Source organism: Sinocyclocheilus rhinocerous, unplaced genomic scaffold, assembly GCF_001515625.1.
Source record: "Sinocyclocheilus rhinocerous isolate Xijiao unplaced genomic scaffold, SAMN03320098_v1.1 scaffold2425, whole genome shotgun sequence".
Lineage (NCBI taxonomy): Eukaryota > Metazoa > Chordata > Actinopteri > Cypriniformes > Cyprinidae > Sinocyclocheilus > Sinocyclocheilus rhinocerous.
In genome coordinates, this window is record NW_015637136.1 from 18,479 (window position 1) to 25,714 (window position 7,236).

General features: G+C 36.5%; 1 pseudogene; it reads left to right on the forward strand.

Annotated features, from left to right (window-relative positions):
* Positions 1-7,236, forward strand: part of LOC107748527 (zinc finger protein 726-like) — a 28,284-nt pseudogene that overhangs the window by 18,317 nt on the left and 2,731 nt on the right.

A 7,236-nucleotide genomic window follows, 5' to 3' on the forward strand; every position in this document is an offset into this window, starting at 1 on the left:
CAGTTAAAGTCAGTTCATCATTCATTGTTCGATGTAATTGTTCAGCTCAGTTCAGTTCAAATAGTGTCTGTGCAATCAAGTCAACAATACTGACGGAAATTAAGTGTCCTCAACTAAGCAAGACAAAGGTAACAGTGGCAAGGAACCTAACTTCATTGGTGACAAAAATGGAGAGAAAAAAAAAAACACTTGTGAGAGACCAGGCTCAGTCGGGGGTCAGTTCTCCTCTGGCCAGAATTTGGATTGTGTGAGGCTGAAAAACTCACCAGCTCTTCTTGCATAGATGATCTGAAGAAGAATCACAGCAGAAGCAGCAAACACTGTAAATTCAACAATAATCACAATCTCTGCAGGAAAGATGTGTGGACAGATGACAGATATAACAGACTCAGACTTATAGAAAAATAAAACACTCAGTCTGTGAAACGGAATGAAATGAAAGGTATAAAACGGCGAACAATGTAAAGACGTGTGTGGTACCTCAGAATAATGATCCAGCAGTAACTGAAGTCAGTAGGACTGCTGTGATCATTTCTGTTAGTTCAGTTCAAACATAATAAACATACAGTATTAACCAATCATCATCATCATCAGATCATACTTGAGCTTCACATCACAGAAATGATGAATGAACTTCCACTGCTTCATGAGTCCATCATATATTATCATGTTATTTCAATCTCAAGGTGTCAGGAGAAACATTTACCATCTGAATAGGGCTTTTGAGTTTATCTGAATCTCACAGTATAAATGATACATGCATTATAAGACAATTGAACATAATATGAAACTCATAAGAAACTCACAAAAATGTATTTGTCTTTGAATCATTCAAGAGATTTCTTAAAAAACGCTGATTCATCCAGTAATGAAACAAGTACATTTTGAGTGAATGAATGAATGATTCAATGATAATTTTTTGTTGTTTCATGTCGCCGATGTAACCGGTTAAAATTTGAAGTGGCAATTTGGTCTTCAATTGTATGGAAAGAGTCTTAAAAAAGGTCTTAAAAGGTATTACATTTAACTCCATGATTCCTGTATGTACCCTGTAATAGATGCCCTTTAAGTAGATTGTGTTTGTTGTAATTGGAAAATTCTTTAGAGCTCTGCAGTAATATAGCTAAATAATCAAATAACAAGGGACACTTTCTGTAAACTGGGTACTGTTTTTCAACAAAATTATTTTTGTTAGATAATTGTGTAATTGCTCAAACATATTTAATAGTTCTCCCTAGGGACAAATTCCATGTTTCTATGTTTTAAAAATCATAATTTGAAGATCAATGTACCTCATTCATGAAAAGCTTTAGAGATGTATATATAAAATATACTAGATGTATTTATAAAACTGCACCAAAATGATCAAAATGTTGTATAGCAATTTCTGCTGTTACATCAGGGTTCACTTTTATGTCTTTTCACATTTGTTTTTTTTCACGATTTAATGAAAATAAATAATTTTTACTTTTATTTCAGAGTTGATTGAAGAAAACGAGGAGAATGAAGAATTGAGTGAAGTTAAGGGAAAAAACTTAAGAACTGGAAAAAAACCTTCGAGTTGCTCTCAAACCAAATGGAAAGATTTAAAGAAAAGAAGAGCCAAGAAATATTTCACCTGCTCTCAGTGTGGAAAGAGTTTGACAAGCAAATATGGTCTTGATGTTCACATGAGACTTCACACTGGAGAGAAACCGTTTAAGTGTTCACATTGTGACAAGAGATTCAGTCAGTCAGGAGACCTGAAAAGACACGAGATAATTCACACTGGAGAGAAATCGTACACATGTGATCAGTGCGGGAAGAGTTTCAAACTAAAAGAACACCTTACAAAGCATATAAGAGTTCATACTGGAGAGAAACCGTTCACATGTGAGCAATGCGGAAAGAGTTTCACACAATCATCAAGCCTTAAGGATCACATGAACTTTCACACTAAAGAGAAACCATACACATGTGATCAATGCAACAAAACATTTTTGTGGGCTTCAAACCTGAAGAAACACCTGAGAGTTCATACAAAGGATAAGCCACATTTATGTTATTTGTGTGGAAAGAGTTTTTCATGTTTACAATATTTAACAGTACATCAGAAAATACATACTGGTGTGAGAGAGTAAATGTGCTTTGAGTGTGAAAAGACTTTTACTACAGCAAAGTGTTTAAAACTGCACGAGAGGATCCACACTGGAGATGTTCACACTGTGACAAGAGATTCAGTCGGTCAGGAGACCTAAAAACACATGAGATGATCCACACTGGAGAAAAACCTTACAAGTGTTCACACTGTGATGAGAGATTCAATCAGTCAACACATCTGAAAACACATGAGAGGATCCACACTGGAGAGAAACCATATCACTGCACTGCATGTGGGAAGTGTTTCAATAATTCATCTGCTCTACACAGTCATACAAAAAACAATCACAGTAAGTAGATCATCTTCAGATCCAGCACTTTCAAGTCTGATGAGCGTCCTCCCCAAACGTGGCACAAGAATGCAACACACAATAAAATATCTGGATAAATCTGTCCTAACCAGCCATTAAAAGCGGCATGACAAAGAAATATTATCTAAAGTTTTTACAGTGAATAAAGTTCATCTTCATCTTCAAAACCAGCTGATTCAACTGTGAGATTCAGATCAACTCAAAGATGGAGTGCCTCCCCAAAGAACAATGTCAAAATGTTTATTCTTGAATATAATTTTGCTTTGTGATATAAATGGAATCACAGTGCTTTCTTATGACTTTCAAATTATGTTAAATTGTCTATAATTCATAAGTATCACTTGTAGTTTGCTTACTCTTTCATGAAGGAAAGTAGAAGCTTTTTACAAATTCTTCTTGTTCAGGAAGCAGAAGAAGAGGTTGTAACTGTTACGGGGCGAATGAGATGCGAGACGTGTGGATCCATCTGCAGGCTTTTATTAGACAGAAACGTGGTCATAACAGGCATGGGTGAAACAATGGCAAACAGGTATATTGAGGGCAAGACACAAGAGTAGTCCAGTAAACGTGCGTGGTCGATCTCTGGCGAACGTAATCCTGAGGGCGAGGCAAACGGGAAATCCACAAGACAAGCTAGAGTCCAGGCGAGGTGCAAACACAGTGCGAAACAGCAAGGCAAAGGGTAATTCCAAAACAAGCTAAAAACTTAAGGGCAGGCAATGATCAGACAAAACGAGATAACAGACAAGGATCAAGACACGGGTAAACAGACTAAGAACAAGGCTATACTAGATTCAGAAACTTGGAATGGCTCCGTAAAGTAGCTATCACTAGATGAGAGATAAACGCTAAACAATACTCAGCCTTGAATGGTGGTGTGAGACTGATTTATATAGTGTGTGTTATTGGTAGCAGCTGTGTGGTTGGTTTCAGATGAGCTTGTGATTAGTGCAATGGAGCATGGGAAATGTAGTCCAGGGTGATGTGTAACAGTTTGTGTAGTGCAAGAGTCAATGTAACGGAAGGTGACCTCTGGTGGCGATCGAACGGAAGTCCATGGACAGGATTCGTGACAGTAACACTTTTAAGAGAGACTGAGATTTAATTTGAATAGTGTTCTTCATTGTTATTTTTAAAACTAGTTATTCTTCTTCTATGATATATTTAGAAAACGCAGATGCAAGATATACTATCAGCTTTGTAACTGATCCTTCTGTGCTTCTCTTGAATGAATACCTGAACCCGGTATTAAAGGAGCCCTGGGGCTAAATTACAAAACACTGTAGTATTGATAAGCTCTGACGTTATCAGTTCTGCTTTCAGTACTGAAAAAAATTAAGAAAATGCACTTAAAATTTATTACTGGTACATAAACGTTATCAAGCTAATTGTTTCTATATGTGATGATATCAAGACACTTGTTTATGATGCATTTTCGTTATTTGCAAACCAGATCTCTCTTGCACATTAGTGCTGTGCGATTAATTTTATTTTATTTTCGATTTTGAGTTTGGCTTCCGTGGATTATAAAAACAAGATATTTAAGGTAAAGCGATATAATTGTTTTATAGGCTATTATTTACCTGAATACTAAAGTGGCGTGACATGTGGCCAAGTATGTTGACCCATACTCTGAATTAGTGCTCTGCATTTATCCCATCCTAAGTGCACACACACAGCAGTGAACACACACACACACTGTGAACACACACCCGGAGCAGTGGGCAGCCATTTTTTTTGCTGCGGCGCCCGGGGAGCAGTTGGGGGTTCGGTGCCTTGCTCAAGGGTACCTCAGTCGTGGTATTGAAGGTGGGAGAGAGCGCTGTACATTCACTCTCCCCACCTACAATTCCATGAGACTCGAACCCGCAACCTTTGGGTTACGAGACCGACTCGCTAACCATTAGGCTTCCCCGACTTCCCCACACGATTGCATTGCAACGCAGTTTGTGCAAGTCCAGAACAGAGACGAGTTGCTTGCAATAAGACAAAAAACAGCCGGTTGCCGATCGTGTAAGTTCCAGGGACAGCTCCTTAAGTTCGGCCGTTCTACACACACGTGACTGACCGCTCACTCGCACCAACAGGAGGAGGCTCGTGTTACTCTCTACACTGCACTCAACCTGAGGGAAGTTCAGGTTGTAGTAAGTAAAGGTGTACTACTGTTAGACCTTCGTTTTTTCTTTAGTATCAGAGTTATATGTAAACTTTATGTATATAAACCACACTAAAAATACCTTCATACTGAAAAAAAAGAATACCGTTAAAGAACTGGACTGATGCACAGATTCTGATTCGGAGTATCGTAATAATAGTAATACCATTAAAACCTCATTGATACCTATCCCTACTTGTCAGTAGGAGCGAGATCTATCTCATTAGTTTTCACTTTTACTTTCAGCAATTATTGATCACTTTTGCTTTTTAAATTCTATTTTAAATTTCTCAATAAAATATTTGAATTGAATTGAAAGCCTTTATTGTCATTGTATTTTTCTGCATAAAATGAAATTAAAAGCACTGCTCCCGACTGGTGTTAGAAAACAAACATATAACCACAGACAATAAATAAGACTAGACTGTACTAAACAAATATAAAAGTATATACAAAAAGTGACTGAGTCATTAAATTGCAGTGGTGTAATGTAACGAAGCAATAATACTTTGTCACAGTACTTAAGTATTTTTTTGGGAGTATCTGCACTTTACTTGAGTTTTCAGCCAACTTTTAATCTTACTCCTCTACATTTCCTAATTAAAATTTATACTTTCACTCCGATACATTTCCCCGAAGCATATTCGTTACTTACTACAAAATAGTCAGAAGAACACAGACTGCAGGAAAGCAGGTTTGACGAATCAGTAGGGATGGGCGATATCTTATCGTTTGCGATATACCGGTAAAAATTCTCCCCACGATAAGAATTAGTCTTCCTGCGATAATAACGATAAAGTCTAGTTGTTGACATAATTCTGTGTGCGAACTGCAAGAGTGCAGAATTCAGCCTGCGAGCCACGCACTGATCAAAATGTTTCAATGATGACTAATCTGAACTCCATTGATTGGCCACTGCATACATAAGCTCAACAGAATCATGTGTGATTGGTTATAATGCGCAATGCTGAAAAATGCTGTTAAAAAGAAATATGAAGCAGCATGAGCAGATCTAAATGTGACCCGTGCTGGCAAAATGATTCGTAATGTTCACGGTCTAATTTTGAGCTACAGACAAAAGAAGTGAAAAATGTCAATGTTTTGGTTGAATTTGAGGTTTTCACAAAAATAAGTTCATTAAGCCCTCTTCTAGCGATCCCAATGCTCCAAATAGTAATTAAACGACTAAAATGATCGTTATTTGTTCGTTTTCTGAGAGGAAAACCTTCTCTGCTCACTTCTGGTCCTGACGACTGCTGCTGCTATTTCTCACCACAAGTTGTAGGTCTATTGTTGCAAAGCGCAAGTATTCCAGCTTTGTGAATAATTTAAATCGAATTCTCGATGACATGAGTCCAAACCAGTGAAATATGATTTCCAAACCCATGCTGATTAAAAAACAAAATGATCGCGCTGACTGACATTTGCAAAGCCCGTGCATAAGATGCACCTCTCCGAGAGCGTACGATCTCCCTATAAAGTACATTATTGCAAAATATGTCTTGGCGAGATTGACACAAACATAATCTGTTATGTCTTACATGAACGTTTAGTTAATGGTTGGGGAAAATCTGATGTGTAACATTATATTAGATCCATGCATTACAGTAGGTCCTAATATAGATCTGTCTATTTATTACGATAACGATATCAATGACGATAATTCAGGGAATCCTGTTTCTTTTAAGAAAAGTATTAGCTTTCCTATTTTTATCCAAAATAGGGTGAGCATTAACCTCCTGAGACCCTGCATCCTCATATGAGGACATTATATTTTAGTGAATTTCTCTGAGACTATGCATGCCACAGTTTTAAGTCTGGATGTCCTGTACAAAACACATTCAGGGCTTTTCAGAGATACTAAATGTTTGGATGTTTCACCATGACCACCCCCTCTCTTGGTCTTCAAAAATGTCTGATATTAATTTAGTGACAATCTTATGGAAATATGATATTTTGTAATTGTCATTTAAATCGGACACATTTTTAAACGGTGTCATAAATCAACATCTCAGGAAAATGTTATGGGGTTTCAAATCAAAATATAACTTCCTGTTACGAAACAGGAGGTTGATTTTCATCTCATATGAGGACACCGGGACTAAAAGCATGTTTATTACACATTTTGGAAGACACAACAAATGAATAGGGAAAGAAAATATATTTCAATATTCCTATGAAATATTATATATTATTATGAAAATCTTGTCAATTATTACTCCCATTATTACACTTAATCTATTGTTTTTGCCTATGCATGTTCATTGATGTCTTTTTATTTTTTTTTAAAGAAATTGAGTCCTGATGTCCTCTACCAAGGACGTAACATAACTTATGAAGTATCAATTTTTTTATTTGTTTAGAGCATTAAAAAAAATGTAAACAAAAAAATAATGTAATGACATCAAAAAAAAAAAATTTTTCCCTAAAATGAAATGCAGTTCTAGAACTGCAGCCTCCTGTATTGCAGGAACATAGTATTGGGTTGTTTTTGTTCAGACCAATGCGAAAATTGACCCATGTTTTTACCCTGCAAACACACAGAGCTGAAATTGTGAACTGGTGGATCAATAGGAAGATAATTGATTATAAAAATCTAAGCAGTAAAAATGTGTATAAAAAAAAGAAAGA